This window comes from Panthera pardus, unplaced genomic scaffold (assembly GCF_024362965.1).
Source record: "Panthera pardus isolate Hobbes unplaced genomic scaffold, ASM2436296v1 HiC_scaffold_16, whole genome shotgun sequence".
NCBI lineage: Eukaryota > Metazoa > Chordata > Mammalia > Carnivora > Felidae > Panthera > Panthera pardus.
In genome coordinates, this window is record NW_026526721.1 from 71,242,598 (window position 1) to 71,263,811 (window position 21,214).

Here is a 21,214-nt window from a genome sequence, read left to right on the forward strand (position 1 = left end):
TTAGCATCTCTCTCACCTCCCATAGTTACCGTTTCCTTTTCTTTTTGTGGCGAGAATACTTAAGATCTACCCTCTCAGCGAATTTCAAGTACCTAAAACAATCTCATTAACCATAGTCATATTGTTGTATATTAGATCTCCAGAGCGTATTCATCTCGCAGAATTGAAATTCTGTACCCCTTGACCAACATCTTCCTGTTTCCCTCTCCCACATTTTTGTAACCATGGAAAAAGAAAGTAATTATTTAAAAACAAACCCCAGCTTTCTCACTTCTATATTATATCCACTTCTATTACATAATAAGAGGCATATCTTTCCCTTATGCTGATCACGATGCAGACAAGAGATTCATGCCAAAAGCTGACTCATGCTGAGCACATACAATGTGCCATGCATTGTGCGTACATCAATTCTCCTTATCAACCCAATGAGGTGGGCACTCATGTAAGCATTGTGCCCATTTTACAGCTGAGAAAACTTAGAGTGGTTAGGGATTTGCCCCACTAGGAAGGTGTACAGCTAGAATTTGAACCCAGGTCAACTGACTCCAGAACCCATGATGGCCTGGGCTAGGATGAAGCACAAGGCCTGAGGGCTGGCTGGTTGTCTGGTTGGCTAATACTCAAGGTTCAGAGTAGTGGCAGGAGGATAGGCTAGCAGGTTCTGAGCATCTCTGCCTGGCAGCCACACAGGCCACAGTGCTCTTGGGGCTTCCCAGTGCCCCCCCCGCCACAAGCCCCCCACCACAGCACAACCAAGGTGGAGCGATGGGGCTGGGGTGGAGCCTTTCCTTGCCTCCTCAGCAGAAAGCCCCCTTCTTCCAAAGACAGAGAGTGCGGGGAGGCCAGGCCATTGCTGACAGGGTCTCTGCATTGCACTATGTTCACGTGTGTGGGTTGGTGCTCCCTGGGGCTGTGTGACTCGGAGGTCTGGTGGCTGGTAGCACCGTCTATGAGATAAGAGAAGGGACTGTGGTCTCGGCAACCTAGATTTGGACAGGGTAAGTAGACGCCAGCTCCCCAGCCATGGAATCACCCCATGCCCCCAGTATGTGTGCAGCAATAGCTTCCCTATGGCAATGGGTCTAAGCCCATGACCCAAAGCAGCCCGAGACTTACAACGGTCTTGGAGAGAGCTAAGAAAGCAATCCCATTCAGGCACCCTCATAAGCCCTGGGAAGGCCAAGTTGACAATAATGACAAAGACTACCCAGAGCTCTGCCTTGGGACCGCACTGTGGACATCTCAAGTCTTCACTAAATTCTTCTTTAGCATCACACCACTGCCTTCATTGAGGGACAATAATGAAAAGTCCCAAGAATCTCAATATTGATTGAACTTGTCATAGGAGTGATTAAGAAAGATGGCCTTCACCACATCACAAACAGTGTCTGTCTTTGGGGGCTCTGGGAATTTTTCTAGGGCTTCAGTACCAGAAGAGGCTGAACTTCTGATCAACTGGGTTGTTTTACTTTTGACACAGTTTTTAATTACCTTTTTTTTTTTAACGTTATTCATTTTTGAGAGACAGAGACAGAGTGTGAGTTGGGGAGGGGTAGACAGAGAGAGAGGGAGACACAGAATCTGAAGCAGGCTCCAGGCTCTGAGCCGTCAGCCCAGAGCCCGACGTGGGGCTCGAACTCACAGACCGTGAGATCGTGACCTGAGCTGAAGTCGGACGCTCAACTGACTGAGCCACCCAGGCGTCCCTTAATTACTTTTTTTTTTTACACAATATACACAATACACACATACAATGTACAAAATACACATTACTTACAATATACACATGCAAAAGTGAGTAAACCTTGAGTGTATGACTTTTAAAATGTCCTTATGTACTTGAGCCCAAGTAATCAGCTCCTGATTCACAGCGTGGAACAATGCCAGCTCTCAGGAACCTCCCACTTGCCACCTCTCAGTCAATACCCTGCCCACAATGGTAACTGCTGTTCTGACTTCTTTCATCATGGCTTTGCTTTTCCTGCAGAGGTTCTGCTGGGAATCTTGTTCCTGATTGTGTTTCTTTCTCTGCTGTAGCCCCAGGGAGTTAGAATCAATTCTGGGGCACCATTCCAGCACCGTGCACAACTTCAGGGTGTGCATTTTTTAGATAGGGGCCCTACCCTTTTGGTTTCCTCTTATCTTCCTGTCATCCTCAATAGGACCAAATGGTTGAAACAACAGACTTGGAGCCTGTCCAACCTTCTGCATTGCTGTCGACCAACTGGGTGGCCTTGGGCCAGCTACCTGACCTCTTTGAATCGCCTATGAGCCAGCCTCTCCCAATCCTGCTGCCCTCCCTCTTCTGCAGATAGTAATCCCATAGGCATTTTTAATAAACGTCCTGTGTACAAATCTCCCTCTTGATCTGTTTCTCAGACACCCTACCTTCAATGATCATCCTTATCTATAAGATAATAGTACCTGCCTCACAGGGTTGTTCTGAGCATTAATAAAATATGTAAAATAATTAGCCCAGTATACTGGCCTTGAGTGGGACTCAATAAAATATAGCTAATACAGTAATTTAAAAGTTGTATTTACCTCCATAGCCACCTCCAACCCTCTTTTGGAATGATACAGAGGTAAAACAAGTATAAAGATAAAACTCTTACGAAGTTCAGACTTTTCCCATGCAGCTACGTGGAACATTGTTTTCCTATCGATAAAACACAGAGGAAATGGAAATGGAATCATAAGGGTGCTTGGTAGAATGGGTTTAGGACAAGAGAAGTCTCTCTCTGGAAATTACCCAAGGCTGGAGAGACCTGCCTCATGTCCTCCCCATGGAAAGGGTCACCCACCTCCAAAGCTTCTTGCTGTAGGATCAGCTGAGGCCTTCACTCCACCTGCAGCCCAGGCCAACCTCTGCCAATCCTGCTGCCCTCCCTCCTCTCCAAGAGTTAGATGGGAAGTCATCTTTAATAACCTCCTGTGTACAAATCTTGCTCTTGGCCTTCTTCCCAGACACCCCACCAGGGACAGTTACACGGTTTGATTATTAAGGGGCCCCATCTCTGACAGTCTAGTACGTCTGTCTCCACAATGGGCATGTACCGTCCTAGTTCCCCTGACAGGGGACTGTCCCCTCCAGACTTGGTAATCTGTAGAAAATGATCAGAGTTGGAGACTGGCAAAAAAAACACAAAAGTCCTAATGTTTCCTCCACTCCTACCCAAATGAAAAAGAAAAATTTTAACAAAGTCCCACAAACCACTGAAGAGGAACAATCCAAATCATACTTCTCAGAAGTATGTGGTATTAAAGTTGCTTCAGTCTGTAAGGCTCCATAGTAAAAACTGAGTTTTTGTTTTTCCCTTAAAGCCTCAAGTTTAGCAAAAAGGAAGAACCCACTGTTGGCAGTAAGTAAGAAAAAGTACAAAAATCTTCAAGACTAATCAAAACTTAAAAACTTTTTAAAGCCTTTTTTTTCAAAATTTTTAAGTAATCTCTACACCCAATGTGGGGCTTGAACTCACAACCCCAAGACCAAGGGTCACATGCTCCACCGACTGAACCACCCAGGCACCCCTATGGTAACTTTCTTTCTTTCTTTCTTTCTTTCTTTCTTTCTTTCTTTCTTTCTTTCTTTCTTAATATGAAATTTATTGTCAAACTGGTTTCCATACAACACCCAGTGCTCATCCCAAAAGGTGCCCTCCTCAATACCCATCACCCACCCTCCCCTCCCTCCCACCCCCCATCAACCCTCAGTTTGTTCTCAGTTTTTAAGAGTCTCTTATACTTTAGCTCTCTCCCTCTCTAACCTCTTTTTTTCTTCCCCTCCCCCATAGACTTCTGTTAAGTTTCTCAAGATCCATATAAAAGTGAAAACATATGGTATCTGTCTTTCCCTGTATGACTTATTTCACTTAGCATAACACTCTCCAGTTCCATCCACGTTGCTACAAAAGGCCATATTTCATTTTTTCTCATTGACACGTAGTATTCCATTGTGTATATAAACCACAATTTCTTTATCCATTCATCAGTTGATGGACATTTAGGCTCTTTCCATAATTTGGCTATTGCTGAGAGTGCTGCTATAAACATTGGGGTACAAGTGCCTCTATGCATCATCACTCCTGTATCCCCTGGGTAAATTCCTAGCAGTGCTACTGCTGAGTCATAGGGTAGGTCTATTTTTAATTTTTTGAGGAACCTCCACACTGTTTTCCAGAGTGGCTGCACCAGTTTACATCCCCACCAAAAGTGCAAGAGGGTTCCCATTTCTTTTTTTTTTTTTTTTAACGTTTATTTATTTTTGAGACAGAGAAAGAGCATGAACGGGGGAGGGGCAGAGGGAGAGGGAGACACAGAGTCAGAAGCAGGCTCCAGGCTCTGAGCCATCAGCCCAGAGCCTGACGCGGGGCTCGAACTCACGGACCACGAGATTGTGACCTGAGCTGAAGTCGGACGCCCAACCGACTGAGCCACCCAGGCGCCCCAAGAGGGTTCCCGTTTCTCCACATCCTCTCCAGCATCTATAGTCTCCTGATCTGTTCATTTTAGCCACTCTGACTGGCGTGAGGTGATATCTGAGTGTGGTTTTGATTTTTATTTCCCTAATGAGGAGTGACGTTGAGCATCTTTTCATGTATGATAACATTCTTAATGTCTATCTATAAGGAATTCTGATGCACCCATCTCATGCATACTATACAGCTATTTATTATACAACTATTTAAAAGAACAAGGTAGAGCTGTAAGCACTGAGACCAAATCACATCCAAGATAGAGTCAGTCAAACAAGCAAGCTGCAACGTGGCTGCCTTTGGAAGGGCAGGAAGTAGGGACAGTGGGAACTGACTGGAAAGGGGCATGAGGAAACCTGGGGGATGGAACACATAGGATATTATCAATAATGATTAACTTTTAGGGAGTGGGCCAAGGTAAGAAAGAGAGAAAGAGAAGTTTTTCATTTTATAGCTTTCTGTAGTATTTGAGATATTTTCTTCCCCTATGCAAGTGCCTTTTTTATTTTTTTCATGATGAAACCTTTATAATAGGTGACTTTATAATAAAAGGAATTTTTCATATTGGATGAGAAAGAACTCCCATAACCACCTCTGTTCTACAAATTCATATATAATGGACTATCAGCTTTGAGTTTATCTAGAGTGGCAATGGTAGGCTTATGGTAAGCCAGTTGTTTGGACCTAATGACCCAATCGTGGCCCATTTGATCTTAACCATGCTTATACCTAATCTTTGAAGCATACAGCCACATAAAGGATTTAGTTGTTCACAAACACTTACTCGTGAAAAAGTAGAGGATCATTGCAGGATCTTAAGGAAAATCTCTGGACCATAGCATATCCCTGTGGAGAAAGATAAGTAACAAAATAGAATGTGAACAAGAACCCAAGGCTTACCACACCACACCAGATTCATTTCAAAGGAAGTGAGTTTGGGAATCCCCAGTGGCCCACAGAACCCATATAAACATATATATACTCATGTGAAAACAATCAATCAGGAAGCTAACAAATATGCAGTATTCTCCTTAACAGTAAATTCCTAATTAATGATTCAAGACTTTAGCAATCTGTAATTTCTTTCTTTCTTTCTTTCTTTTTTTTTTTTTTTTTACTATACAAGACCTACTTCTAGATAGGCCCACAGTAAATATTCAATAAAATCTTGCAAAAATTCAACTGAAAGAAGTAAGCCCGGTTTGTGTAGTTCCTATGTGAGTTTAGAGAGCACACACACAATGTCTGTAACTTCGTATATGCTACATTATGCTCAAAAAACAAAACAAAACAAAACACACACACACACACACACACACAAAAGACCTCTAGTTTGTTTAAAGACATAAGCATGAGGGGCGCCTGGGTGGCTGAGTCAGTTGATTCTCTGACTTTGACTCAGGTCATGATCTCAGTTCATGAGTTCAAGCTCCACATCGGGCTTTGTGCTGACAGCTCAGAGCCTGGAGCCTGCTTCTGATTCTGTGTCTTCTTCTCTCTCTGCCCCTCCCCTGCTCATGCTCTCTCACTCTGTCTCAAAAATAAATAAACATTGAAAAAAAAACCTTTAGGGTACAAACATGAAAGGCCAAACTATAAAACAATATAGAAAACCATCTTTATGACTTTGGAATAGGAAATGATTTTTTTAAATACTCTATGGAAAGGGAAAATCATACAGGAAAATAATGATAAATCCTATTCCATTAAAATTAAGAATTTGTTTTTATGAAAAGATTCCACAAATAAAGCAAAAAACAAGCTGTAAACATATCGCTAAAATACATAACCAAGAACTTATTTGTATATAAGATCTGTCATAATTTGTAACGCATTAGATCATTTATATGTGTCATAGACACTATTTTGAGAACATATTTTACAGTAAAAAAAAAAATCACAAAAGACATAATGCAGACTTGGAGCTGGAGTGAACCTGACTCTGGGACTAAGTTCCTGAATCTCCTCAACCTCAGTTTTGTCATGTTCTACATGACCTTAATAGTCCCTTCCTTGTAGGGCTCCCAGTTTTATTTATTTATTTTCCTAGAGCTTTAAATGGCACTATGTATACAGCAGCTGACACACAGCAAGAGTGCAACAAATGGTTAATGATTACAACTATAAATAAATAATAGAGTCAGAGCAGGATCAGAATCAAATTCAGCTCCTGATCTAAAACAGGATTGGCCCCAGAACACATGGCTGGGGTTAAGTGGCCTTGACTGTGGAGGGCAGGGGGAAGCAGGTACTGACAGATGGAACGTGTCCACTAGGCTGCCTCTTAGGTAGCCAATGACGTCCGCTCCCGAGTTGTATCTCCTGTTCTTCCCGCTGACTGACTCTGAGGCCAGAGCCATGTGGTCCAGATGACATTCCCCACAATGAGTCTCTGGAGAGAACTGTCAGCTGGGCCAGGCCTGGATGGGGGGGTGGGGGGGTGGGTGAGGGGGCTGGATTCTGAGGGTGGGCACCAGCAAGAATACTTGGAGTAGATGGTCACCTTACATTTTTAAATAGAAGAATCCGGGTGCCTGGGTGGCGCAGTCGGTTAAGCGTCCGACTTCAGCCAGGTCACGATCTCGCAGTCCGTGAGTTCGAGCCCCGCGTCAGGCTCTGGGCTGATGGCTCGGAGCCTGGAGCCTGTTTCCGATTCTGTGTCTCCCTCTCTCTCTACCCCTCCCCCGTTCATGCTCTGTCTCTCTCTGTCCCAAAAATAAATAAAAAACGTTGAAAAAAAAATTAAAAAAAAAAAAAAATAGAAGAATCCGACATAAAGCTCACAAGGCCCTGACTCAGCTGCGCTGGAACCAGGAACTCTTACTCTAAACAGGTTTAGCTTCTGAGGGAAATTCCCCCAAACTCTCGGCCCATTCTTAAATTGTCTGTTTTGTTTATACACTTCAAACTGTCAAGTAAGATAATGCAAACATAAAAAAACAAAGGACTAAAACGAGGGAAAAAAGAAAGAAAGAAGGAATGGCGTGAGTGATGCTTGTTTCAATCCTGATGCCACAGACAATCAGGGCCAGGTCAGCCAAGAAAGCCCGGGGCTCCAGAATCAGAAATGCCCCTCCCTGCTGGGACTGCGGAGCCAGGAGTCCCCTCCTCTGGGCCCTTGTAATAGAAAGCTGGGTGTTCGGTGGCTGGATTGGATGGAGAGGGTACCCTGGGGAGGTTGGAGCAAGTGACGACCACGAAATGAGCGGCCAGCTCCGTTCACACCATAAACAAGCCCGTTCTTATCTGATCCTGTGTATTTTTTATTCCAAAGGATACTATGACCCTTTCATTCTAGGGCTTTTTGAGGGATCATTTGTTTGTACAATGAGAGCTTAGGTCAAGGGAATTTGGTTCCTCTCCAAATCACTGAGAGAAAAATGTGCTTATTGTAAATAGCCCAAGCAACTGGCCCAGAGGGTACAGGCCATGCAGTCCTAGTGCCCCAGAAGACACGGTCCTTAGGGGGGACAGTGGCCCCATCCACACTGTCCCATGCTCCACAGTCAAGGGCACAGAGAATTGGGTAGAGTAAGCAGAACCCGGGAGTGGGAGCCACTCTGGATCTGCTGGGCTGTAGCTAGGCAGGAGGCTTTGTCTGGAACGAAGGGAGGCTCAGAGCTGACACTTAAGTGAATGCTCTTCCTCTCTTGTGCCCTTGCAAACCTCACTCTGACTGCCACATTGACCCCAACTAGGCACCCCTGGACAGAGCATGGTCAGGCATGTGCAAGGAAGAAGAGGCCTCCAGACCAGGCCTCCCAGAATGGCAGCTAGTCAGCAAGCTCAGGAGGCCAGAAGGTGAAGAAAGGAGAGGGCCAGTTTCTCAAAATCCACATGGCAAATGACTTACAGGGCCGCTTTGAGGGGATTTCATGAGAGGAAGTTGATCCACAGAGGCATGGTTTGGTAACTTATTTCCTGTAAGCCGCGGCTAACGTTTTGTTACTCTTCCAGTCTTTATCCAAACCACAAAGCATTGCCTTCTATGCCCAGGAAGAATTCACTGTACCAGGAGACTACATTGCAATACCATTCCCAGCGTGAACATGTCTTTTTATTTTAGATCTTTACTTATCTCCCTGCCAGGTCATGAAAGTATGACCTGAAGAATTATCTTCACACTCCAGAGACCTGTTCCTGGTTTATAACCAACTGAGCACCAAGTCATGCCCCAAAGACAGAACAATAGGTTATACATTCAAATGGACATTTTGGGGAGGTATAAGAAAAACCTGAACTTTCATTAGAGGCAGAGAGAGAGGGAGAGAGAATCCCAAGGAGGTCCGCACCACCAGGGCAGAGCCAGACACAGAGCTGGATCCCATGAACTGTGAGATCACGACCTGAGCAGAAGAGTCCGACACTTAACTGACTGAGCGAGCCACCCAAGCGCCCTTCAATGTGTAATTTTAAATCATCTAGTAGCCACATATAAAATAAAAAACAAGAAACAGGCTAAATTGATTGTAATAAAGTCTACCATTTCACCCAACATATCCAAAACATTATAATTTCAACACGTATCCACATAATATTAATGAGATATCTTACATTCTTCTTGTCATACAAAGTTTCAAAATCTTGTATATATTTTACACCTGGAGCATATCTCATTCAGAGCAGCCATGTCTCAAGTGTTCACAGCCTCAGGTGGCTAGTGGTAACTGTATTGGGCAGTACAAGTTTAAAACATCAAATCTGAATTTTACAGCTTAGCCTCCTAGGCCCTTTCTAACTGGATCCCCACTTACTGAATCAGGTGTATTTATGTTACTTCTGAACAGAGAAAAGGCATCTTAGAGAACTTCCCTCCTTTTACAACTAATCCCTTCTCAGCCCAGACATGGAAACTGACCTGCTTGAGGTCACACAAATATTTGGTGGCAACACCAAAAATTTCCTGACTCCTGGAGTAAGTGGAACTACCTGAACCAATTAAATACAGTCATTTATTTAAAAATGCTACTGGATAGAATTAATGACTGAATGGGCCCCTCTCTGCTTTGCTGAGGGTTTTAGTTGACCCCAACTTCTCAGAATTAGTCACCCCCACAGCCAGTCCCATGACTGTCTCAGTGCCAGGGTGGGCTGGCCTTTAGATGGCCGTTAGGAGAAAGTACCTTGAGCTCTGCGGGACCTAGGGATTTCTGGAAGGTCATTCCTGGTCACAGCCAGAGGTTCTACAGAAGATGCACCACACTTCCCTGTTCCAGGCAAATTCAAGGCATGGCCAGGGTCTCCCATGTGCCCCCACCTGTTGGACTCAAACCAGAGAAAGGGAAACAAAAGTCACATCCAGACAGACTTGCAGAAAGCAGTAGTCGGGCTGGACAGGCTCTGGGGCCAGGCCTCCCTAGCAGGCAGGCGGGAGACATAAAACAGCAGCTCCAGGAGCATCTGGTCTCAAGATCAGGAGGGCCAGAAGATTCTGGTTGCAATGGGGCCAAACCCCTCCACTTAGAGATGCCTTCAGTGCTCGTTCCAAGGGGCCTGTCTCGGGGCTCCTCAAACTTCAATGCTCACCTGAATCCCCTGAGGATCTTTTGCTAAAATGAAGATTCTGCCTCAGTAGGCTAAGGGTCGGGCCTTGAATCCAGCCTTCCTAACCATCTCCCAGGTGACAGTTACTGTTGGTTCAGGGACCACACTTAACAGCAAAGGCCTACCGCACCTACCTGCAGGCGGCCCAGTCAGGCTGGATACAGCTGGCCCCCTTCTCCCTTCCGAGATTTATGGAACAAGGTGCAACCGCTGCCCTCGGCCCTTACGCCGACTCATTTAACCCTCACAACAGCGTTCTGAGCTGGTGACTCTTATTATATTCCTCATGTATGGGTGAGGAAACCAAAGCACAGAGAGAGCAGAGGACAGGCCTGCAGCTGGTAGGTGATGAAACGGATCTGAGGGCAGCCGGCCTGGTCAGCCCTGGCACATCAGGGCCATGTAACTCGGCAGGCTTAAAAGACTCTGAGACCGCTGTAAGTGGGCAGCAAAGGGGTGCCAAATATGTCTGTGGTCTCATAGCAGAAGCCTCTCAAACAGTGAGGAACTCTCCCAAGTTTCTTTCAAAATACATGGAGGCCATCCCCTCACCAGCCTTGGCCCACAAAATACTTTTCATCTTCAAACAACTTCAAAGCTTGTTTGTTGTTTTGTTTTGTTTTTTAAAGAAAAGTTTAGTTTCTTAGGAATTCTGAAGGAGTACTAAAAGTAATCAGTATGGGCTTAAGGAATTTTATCTTTAACTTCCTCACTCTGGGAGACAGGCCCTATTAATATGCTTCAAACGTGGATCTGTCTTCTCTTTGTTTGAGGGGAGGCTGGGCCGTGTCATCCTGTTGGGCCCAGTTTTCTCGTTTGTTCTTTGTTTGATCCATGGCCATTTATAGTTGTGACTGGAGGTGAGGATGGTGGGGCTGAGCGCTAGTCCAAGGACCAGGCTAACTGGGTTCCAGTCCTGCTGTGCCTCCAGGTGGCTGTGTGGCCTATTGGCTCCCACCCCTTCTTCGGCTCAGTTTCCTCATTTGTGCTGTGAAGGGGACTGGCCAGGCTCTGAAGTGCTATAGCACACAGCATATTCTTTTTGAGGGTTCCCAATCTTTGTAAGGACTTTCCCAGCAGCTGCTGTGAATCACACAGATTTTCTGTGTGACTAACTGTTCTTACCATCAGGGTGACTAGTTCCTACAAAACAAGCAGTCCCTAGATAAGGCCCAAAACAAAGGTGAGAAATTCTTTGGTAAAAAAGTCTCAATACTGAGGGGCACCTGGCTGGCTCCGTCGGTTAAGCATCTGACCTTGGCTCAGGTCATGATCTCACAGTTTCTGAATTTGAGCTCCACATCGGGCTCCATGCTGGTGATGGTCTGCTTGGGATTCTCTCTCTCTCCTTCTCTCTGCCCCTTCCCTGCATACTCACTCTCTCTCAAAAAAAAATAAATAAATGTTAAAAAAAATTTTTTTTTTAAAGTCTCAGTACTGATCCTGGCTCCCTCTCTGTATTCTGGGTCCCTTTGACTCATTCCCAAAACTCATCCTTCCTCGTGGATATTTGGTAACCTGTTGACTTCCTCCAGTTCCCACTTCTAGCCCTGGCCTAAGCCCCACACTGACTCCCTATTACCTGCTCAACCAAATCCACATTTATCCTGGGTCTAGGGCCCCTTGTGTTCTGCTTACGTTCTTCCAGATGTGTTCTCACCTCTCAGCCCTCTGTGAGTGACCACTTTACCCTGCATCTTCCTTCTTACCTCCAAGCCTTTTTCACATGCATGGCATGCCCTGCCTTCCCCTGCCTGCCTAGCAAACTCCTACTCATCCTTTTCTTTTTTCTTTTCTTTTCTTTTTTTTTCTTTTCTTTTCTTTTTTTGAGGGAGAGAGAGAGAGAACTGTGAGATCATGACCTGAGCTGAAATCAAGAATTAGACACTTAACCAGTTGAACCACCCAGGGGCCCCTCCTACCTATCCTTGAAGATCCTCCTCAATGATGTTTTCTAAGAAGCTTTTTATGATCCTTTGGGAAAAACAAGTCCGTTTCCACTGCATCTCATGCTGACCACAATGAGCTTTCAATTCATCTATTTGTATGCATTTGGCTGCAAGTAACAGAACATCTGACTAATAGTGACTTCAACAATAGAAACATTTCATCATTTCACACAACTGATGGTGGACTCTTCAGGATTGGTTCAGTAGCTCAACTCTGTCCTCCAGGATCTAGGCTCCTTCCATTCTGTCGTCTTCAGCATGTTGGGTATGTCTTGCCTCATGGCCACAAAACAGTGGCTGTAGCTCCAGGCATCACATCATCGCACCTCAGCATCCAAGAAGGAAGAATGGGGGGGGGGGGGGGGAGGGTAGGATAAAATGTGCCTTTTACTCCTCCACTTGCTCTTGGCCTCCCGATGGTTGTTCTTTCCTACCCCTGCTTCTTGCACTCCATCAGATGCTCCAGTTTTAACTACTCAACCTGACCAGGCACACTTAAATATCTATACCAAGACCTGACCCCTTCAAGTACCTCAGCTCAAAGACCTCTTTTGTCATTAAAAAAAAAAAAAATCACTCCCACAGTCTGAAAATCATGAAAGGTTTTGACTGGACATTTATTCCCTTTTGAATAGCTCTGTTGTACGTGTGGCTTTTACTGTGAGCCACCTCAAATAGGTTTTGGAAGTAGGTGTGGTATAAATAATAAATACATGAATGAATATCTGGAAGTGTGGCTGTTTTTATTTAGTCTTGGGAGAATGTGGTTATCTCTGCGATAAGTCCCTCTAGCTAAGAGTAAACAGGATGGCTTGGCCCCTGTCTAGAAGCTAAAAGCTGCCAGCTGATGTAGGGGATAGGGCCAGTGGTGAGTGGAGGTGGGGGCTGTTTGGGACTTGAGCTTGCTTTTTGGTGCAGCCTGTTGGATGCATGATGTGAATTTTGGGGAGAGATGAAGTCTGAGGCCTCATCACTGACTTCATAGTAACTGCGTGTGTGATATAAGGATCCTTCTCTCTGAGCCTCAGTTTCCCAAGTGTGTGACAGCAGTTTGGGCCAGATGGTCTCAAAAAGCCCTTCTAACTTGGCTGATCTATATGTATGTGAAGTACTTCCTGGAGGAGTGGAACTATGCATTAGGGGGTAGTAGGAACAGGCAATGGGGTCCCTGACCACTTCTCCTGTCAACCACCGTGGCCTTGGCTTCCCTCAAGAGCTGGGAAGAGGGTTCACTGCCCCCCTGCCTGTCTTAGAAGGATGGGGTTCTTAGTCTTGAGGCTGTTCTCTTCTCAACAGAAGGCTCAACAACAGATCCCTGCTACTCCTGCTCTGTGCTCTCAACTTAGGGATCGCCCCTTCCAGCCTCAACCAAGACAGGGCAGGCAGGGAGGGTGGGAAAGAGCACCACGTGCAAATTCTGGGGACAGTGGACATCTCTCAGGTGCCTGAGCAAGTCAGTAAGATGGATACTATCATCACTGTCTCCATTTTATAGCTGAGGAAATCAAGGCTCAAAGAGAATATTCATTTTCTGTTGTTGCACAAATTTAGCAGCTCAAAACCACATAAATGCATTATCTCAACTTTCTGTAGGTCAGATGTCAGGGCACAGCGTGGCTCAGCTGGTTCTCTGCTTCAGGTTTCACAATGCTGAAATCAGCTGCCCGCAGGGCCGTGTTCCTTTCTGGAGGCTTTGAAGATGAATCTGCATCCAAGCCCATGCCAGTAGTTGGCAGAACTGAGTTCAATGCAGTGTAGGATGAGGTACCAGTGTCCCTGCCGGCTGTCAGCTCGGGGTCATTCTCAGCTTCTGGAGGCTACCTACATCCCTTGGTCTGTGGCTCCCTTCCTCCATCTTCAAAGCCAGCAATGGTGGTTGGGTTCTTTTCACATTTCAAATCTCTCAGACCTCCCTTGGACCTCATTTTTCTTCTTTCTTCAGCCAGAGAAAGTGTCCTGCTTTTGAGGGCTCATTGATTAGACTGGGCCCACCAGGATGATCCAGGACAATGTCTCCATCTCAAGGCCTACAACCTTAATCACATCAGCAAAATCACCTTGCCAAGTAACGTTATGCATTCACAATTCTGGGGATTAGGGCATGGGTGTCCTTGGGGATCATTATTCTTCCTACTACAGGAGTTTCCAAAGCTATCACTCAGCTAGTCATTGGCAGAGGTGGAACCCGAACTCACATCTTGTATCTACAAAACATGTACTTTTCCCACCACATCTGAGCTGTCTCAAGAACTTTTAAATGTTTATTTATTTTGAGAGAGAGCACAAGCGGGGGAGGTGCGGGGGTGGGGGTGGCGGGGAAGACAGAAGATTGAAAGCAGGCGCAGAGTCCCGATGCAGGGCTGGAACTCACGAACCAAAAGATCACTATCTGCACCGAAGTGGGACCCTGAACCGCTCAACCCTCAATCAACTGAGTCATTCAAGCGCCCCTCAGGGTCTTTTAGAGCATCATTTAATTCATCCCATTTCTTTCAGGTAATTCACACCCAACTGGGCCCACAAAGGAAAGTATCACCAGACAGAATGATTCTGTGGGCCCTCCACCTGCTGGACTCTGCCAGCTCCCTCCTTCCTGGGATGGTCCAGGAAGTTCTTGAGATCAAACCTAATTGGTCCAAGATGGAGGCTGAAGAAGCCGAGGGCATCTCTGCCCATTTACTTTGAAGTCTCCTGGACGGGCTCGCATATAGACGTGCAGTGTGCACGCGTAAGACACTTCCTCCCCACTACAGACTGGGCAGAGTGAGAGAGTGAGCTGGAGATTCCAAAACAAACTGGAACTCAGACTGTGGTGAACATTTTCCACCCTACTTCTGCCTCTGGCTCCAGGTAAAAGTACATTTATTTTTCCCCATCAGTAATTTCCTCCTAGAAACAGAATTCTAAATACCTTTTGTTCATTCATTCAATGCCTATACTTGTGTACCTGCTTTGTGCGAGGCACCATTATACACACACAAGATATACCGGTGAACAAAACGGACAGAGATCCCTGCTCTCCTGGAACCTACACTCTGGGTGGTGGAGGCTGGACACTAAAAAAATAAATAAGCTATTATTTAGACTGCTAGAAGGTGACAGAGCTATTGGAAAAAGAGCATAGAGCAGAATGACGGGTATGGGTGGGAATGCAGACCGCAGTATTAAACACAGGCACAATGTGGGCCTCACCGATGAGGGGAGGTTTGAACAAAGACTTTAGGTGAGAGAGGTGGCCAAATGGATACCTGAGGTGAGGGCATTCCAAGTAGAGGGGACCGATGTGCAAAGGCCCTGAGGGAGAAGCATGCCAAATGTATCGGAGGAACAGTAAAGAGCCCAGCGGAGCCCCGGAAGATGGCTTTGTAAGGAATGGATTTAACTTTGAGTAAAGAAGGAAACTACTGTGAGGTTTCTGATCAATGGAACGTCTTGTAAAAAGAGTTTGCATTTTCATGGAGTGCTGATGCAGGGAGTCAGTTAGAAAGTAAAGGTTTGTGGGGGCGCTTGGGTGGCTCAGTCGGTTAAGCATTTGATTTCGGTTCAGGTCATGATCTCAGTTCATGAGCTCGAGTCCCGCATTGGACTCTCTGCTGTCAGCACAGAACCCGCTTCGGATCCTCTGTCTCCCTCTCTCTCTGCCCCTCCCCTGCTTGTGCTAGCTCTCTCTCTTCAAAAATAAATACACATTAAATAAAAAAATTGAGAGAGTAAACGTGTGGGGACTGTGATGATAAACCGGAGACAGATGGCTGGACCAGAGTAGAGGTTTTATGCTTTGCATAGTGTAGCCTCGGGAAAAGGGAAGAGGAGGAAGGTGAGCCCTGGCCTCAGGCTAGCTCAGTGGTCTAAGGGGATAGGTTGCTGGGCCTGTGTAGACTTGGCTGGCGGGACCCACCTAGGGCCCTGTGTCAGCTTGCATGTTCTGGCAGTACCCAATTACCTCAAGCAGCCTGGACGGAGAGGGCAGAGATGGAGACTCTCCAGGGTCTCACAATCTGAGCGAGCCACGTAAATGGCCCAGTATCCAGGCCGGGAAGTCAGAGAATCAGCAACCGGCCAAGCCGTGTGAGGGGGGGCCCTCTAGCTTTTCCCATGTGGGTTACCAGCCAGAAAGCCAAGCTAAAATCACAATTGTCTTGTTGAAACTGTGAGGGGGATCCCACAGAACCAGACCCGGACAGTAGGAATGGTGAGGTGCCTGTTATATGAAATGAAGGATATGGCGGTGTTAGTGGTGCTCCTTTGTGCACCGTCTTGGTTGTGTTAAGACACAAGAAAACATGGTCATGGGGGATTTTATGGTCTTAAGCCCAACTCTGTGCCCCTCCACATGTTGGTCCCCAAGAGAATCCAGTCCACTGTTGAGAGAGTCTTGCTCCTTGAGGGTTCTCAGGACAGAGTGCACCGTGGGGAAGAGATGTCTCCATCTCTCCTGGGCAGATAATCCAGTCAGCCATCATCAGTGTGGGCCAAGCCCTGCCCGGGGAGCTGGGCCTAAGGAATGAGGCTGGGAAGACTTCCTCTAGGGTCTCTGGGGACACTACACTCTTGATGGTAACTGAAGAGATCAGGATCCCGGGGGCGGCACATGGGATGACGCCACCTATGCCTATGTATGCAAACTGAAGTATAGAAGAAAAATGAACTATAAAAATATTTCGGGGGTGCAGGTTTATCGGTCATATTTTTCTTCCTCATATGTACATTTTTATTTTTACTTATTTATTTTTTAAGGGAAGAAAAACTTTTATTATCTTTTTTATATTTATTTATTTATTTATTTATTTATTTATTTATTTATTTATTTATTTATAATCTCTACACCCGACATGAGGCTTGAACTCATGACTCTTAAGATCAACAGTCGCATGCGCCAGCCAGGCGCCCCAATCATTTTTGTATCTTTCAAGTATTTTATAATCAGAGAAAAACAATGAAAATATTGGATTTGTAATTATAGTGGCAGAAAACCTAACCTATATAAGGAAGAATTCCCTGGAAGGGGACTGACAGGAATGGGGTCGTCAGGGAAGAGGCTCTGCCACCCCTTTGTCCCAGGGAGGGTCAGACCCCCCCCCCCAAGTGCCTCCCACTTGCTGGGAGGCCTGGGGCAGAGCTGTTGACCTCCACTCCACGCTGCCACCCTCGGACATCCCCGTGGTCCTGAAATCAATTTTGCATTTCTAATCCCATTATCCATACACCTGGCAGGCTATGCCTTGAGTGTACTGAACGAATGCTAAGCTGATTAGAGTTAGTTGACTGGGTTTCAATACCTGCTCTGTTTGGGGAAGATTCTATTTCCTCTGTGGACACACAGGGACTGAGGTTCCTTCCCTGGGGATATTGTTCCCTGGGAATCCCATGTGCTTTTCCCTTTAGTCAACTCACACCCGTCTGGTCACACTGCCAACCCCCATCTCTGGAGGACAGTCCAGATCTTATTTATTCTCATTTTCTTCTCATTTTTATTATCCAAGAAAGTTATACTTAATGTAGAATGTTTTTCAAAAATAAGCAATAAAAGGACACAAATCATCTGCAGGCCCACTGATCAGAGATAACCAGTATAGTCAAAATGAGGGGTGCCTGGATAGCTCAGTCGGTTGGTTGAGCGTCTGACTCTTGATTTCAGCTCAGGTCATGATCTTGTGGTTCGTGGGTCCGAGCCCCACATGGGGCTCTGTGCTGAGCAGAGCCTGGTTGGGATTCTCTCTCTCCATTTCTTTCTGCCCCTCCACTGCTGGAGTTCTCGTTCTCATTCTCTCTCTCTCTCTCTTTCTCTCCCACTCTCAAAATGAATAAATAAACTTTATTTTTAAAATCTTAAAAAAAATAATCAAAATGTAATAATACCAGACGTACTGCTTGGAAATGTGTTTTTTTCATGAAATATATATCTTGAGTATCTTTTCAAATCTATAAATATGTACATCTACACGTGCATTTTAATGAGTACACAGTCGTTATGAACCATTCCCCTGTGCATGGACAGGCTTTCTTAGCTTTTGTCCTTAACAACAATGCTTGTACTCACCTTTGCTCTCACTTGTCATGATTAGCTTAGGCCAAATTAGAGAAGATAAACTGCTAGTCAGAAGGAAATGCAGTCGCTTTAAGTATGCCTCTTTAAAACCGGTAGAACCTAAGCATTGGCTCAGAGGCTCCCTCCAGCCGGGACCCTGAGTCTGGTTTCTCTGCACAGTCAGGGCCGCGCCCAGGATCTCTGCCTCTAAACCCTGTGACTGTTGTCCCATTGCCCTAGACACATCTCTTCTGGGTTTGAAGGGTCTTAAAAGTGTTTGTGATCTTTTACCAAACAAGTGCATTCCACTCCCTTTCTCAAACTGTCCCAGATGCGATTTCTCTGCCCCCTTCTCCTCCTTTTGAAATAATTCCCTTGGCTCCCTGCTCTGCTCGGCTGTGTAAGTGTCTGCTCCCACAGTGCCTACAACACTTTCATTCATCCAGGTGATTCAGCAAACAGTAAACCTTCATGAAGCACTTACTCTGTGCTAAGTCCTGGGAAATACAGAGGTGAATGAGGAAAGTCTGTCCTCATGGAACTTACAAATACTTAAAGACTATCAGACAGTGATTAAATTATCTGAAGAAACAACAGGGTAATAAGAGAGTGACTGGCTGTGGAGAGATGCTTTGGATAACATGGCCCAGTGCATCCTCGCTTAGGAGGTGACATTTGAATGAAGAGCATAGTTCACTACACTTCTCTCTTGATATGTCTTCCTCCCTCTGTTAAATGGAGAACATGTGTTGTTTTTGAACCCCCACACCCCAGCCACTCCCCGGAGACCATGTGTTGTTATCACAGGACAGAACAGTGTCGCCCAGCAGCCCAGCACACAGGTTAAGAACAGAGGCTTGCAGTTGGCATTTACCCACTCCGCAACCTTGAGCAAGTTATCCAAATCTCTATGAGTCAGGTTTGTTTGTTTGTTTGTTTTAAGTTTATTTATTTATTTTGAGGGGTGGGGAGGAGCAAATTGAGAGAGAGAGAGAATCCCAAGCAGGCTCCCCACCGTCAATATGGAGCCGGATGCAGGTCTCAGACTCATGAACCATGAGATCGTGACCTGAGCCAAAATCAAGAGTCAGACACGTAACTGAATGAGCCATCCAGGTGCCCCTATGAGTCAGTTTTTAAGTCTAGAAAATGGAGATAATAGCACCGGCCTCACTGACTTGTGAGGATTATGTTGAGATAAAGCGTATAAGAGCTTGACAGGAAGGCAGGCTCAGCAAAGGGGAGCAGCCAGCCTGGCTGTTCCTGTGGAGCCCCAGGCACCAATGACTGGGTGAAACAGAATTTACACCCGCCATCAGGATTTTCCCAGAGTGTGGGGCCAGAGGGCCAGGCAGGAGGTGGAGGTTTGGGCAAGACTGCAGGAGAGGGAGAAGACGGCATGTGGCTATATTTTCCACATTCTTACCCACATCCTGACTTCTCTTTAAAAAGAACTGTTGTACAAACAATATAGAGACATTAAAGGAAATTTTAAAGGAAAAGTAAACACCTATGATCTCAGCATTCTAAGCCTAAAATTGTTATTTTCTTTCTGCCTAGTTCTTCCTGTTTGGCTAAATGCACACATACCTGATATCGCCTCACTTCTGGTGATCTATGTCATATTTTGCAGGTCACTTAACATTTTTAAAATAAATGCTCCTTCATTATCCTACTGTAGTCTTCATACACAGAATTTTTAATGGCAGCCCGATCTTCCATCAGGTTGATGAAGCTATATTTAGTTTTTCATTTTCTTTTCTTTCTTTTTGTTTAACTTTATTTTTAAGTAATCTCTACACCCAGAGTGGGGCTCGGACTCACAACCCTGAGATCTCCCCTGAGATCAAGAGTCATAAGTGCCACTGACCGAGCCAGCCAGGTGGCCCTTGTTATTCATTTTCTTAAGGCTGGATCTTTAGTTTGCTTCTTCTTTTTTTTTTTTTTAATTTAAAAAAATTTTTTTTTTTTTTTTAAGAGAGAGAGACAGAGTGTGAGTGGGGGAGTGGCAGAGAGAGAGGGAGACACAGAATCTGAAGCAACTCCAGGCTCTCAGCTGTCAGCACAGAGCTTGATGCAGGGCTTGAACCCACAAACTGTGAGATCATGACCTAAGCCAAAGTTGGAAGTTTAACTGACTGAGCCACCCAGGTGCCCTTAGTTTGCTTCTTTTTGCTGTTAAAAATAAATAGATATTTGTTTATAGATTTTTTTTTTTTTTTTTTTTTTTTTTTTTTTTTTTTTAGAGAGAGAGCTAGTGGGGGAGAGGGGCAGCAGGACAGGGAGAGAGAGAATCTTAAGCAGGCTTCATGGTCAGCACAGAGCCCAACGTGGGGCTCGATTCCACCACCCTGAGATCATGACCCAAGCTGAATTCAAAAGTCAGAAGCTCAACCAACTGAGCCACTCAGGCGCCCGTGTTTATAGCCTTTTAATGCTTTATGGCTATATTGCTCCCCAGTGAAACAATTTACACTTTGTTAGCAGTATGTAAGCATGTTCTCACCAACTCTGCAGAGAGCTTTTGTGGTTGGGTTAATACGACTGAATCTTGTTAGCTTAATCTGGTATGGCATGGTATTTATTTACTATTGGAGTTCCCCTTGAATGAAATTAATTCATATTTTTTGCTCATAATCAGTCTTGATTAGCTATTTATGAACCTAATCTTTTTCTTATTTGCTGCAAACTTTTTCTCCAGTCTGTAATCTTTTCTCTTTTAAAATTACGTTTTTAATAAAATTATAAAAGCAATACACGCTCATGGTAGAAAATCTGAGAAACAGTATTAAAATAAATGTCATCACTTAGTTCATTTATTTATTTTTGAGAGAGAGAGAGAGAGAGAGAGAGAGAGAGAGAGAGAGAGTGCACATGCAGGAGGAGCAGACAGAAAAGGGAAAGAAAGAGGGAAAGAGAGATTGTGTACACAGGAGGACCAGAGAGAAATGGAGAGAGAGAGGGAGAGAGAGAGAATCCCAAACAGGTCTCCACACTGTTAGTGCAGAGCCTGACATGGGGCTAGAACCCACGAACCAAAGCCCTCCACATAATTCTAATGAGCAGGTTTAGGGACCACCCCATTGGTGTCTTTCATTCCTCATTACATACCCAGAACGTACCACGTTGCCTGGCAAATTGTACGTGCTTAATAAATACATAACAAAGGCACTGAAGAACAAGTGTTTTAAAGTCTTTGTACATGTGCACAGAAG

General features: G+C 45.2%; 1 protein-coding gene across 2 annotated transcripts in view; it reads right to left on the reverse strand.

Annotated features, from left to right (window-relative positions):
* Nucleotides 1-21,214, reverse strand: part of TFRC (transferrin receptor) — a 75,343-nt gene that overhangs the window by 47,094 nt on the left and 7,035 nt on the right. Inside the window, exon 1 of one of the 2 annotated variants that reach the window (XM_053903499.1) lies at nt 5,263-5,278. The exons of the other annotated variant lie outside the window; for it this stretch is intronic. The gene's annotated coding sequence lies outside the window, so the exon portion shown is untranslated. Of the gene's footprint in view, nt 1-5,262; nt 5,279-21,214 lie in introns of those variants that run through there. 2 annotated transcript variants of the gene reach the window in all.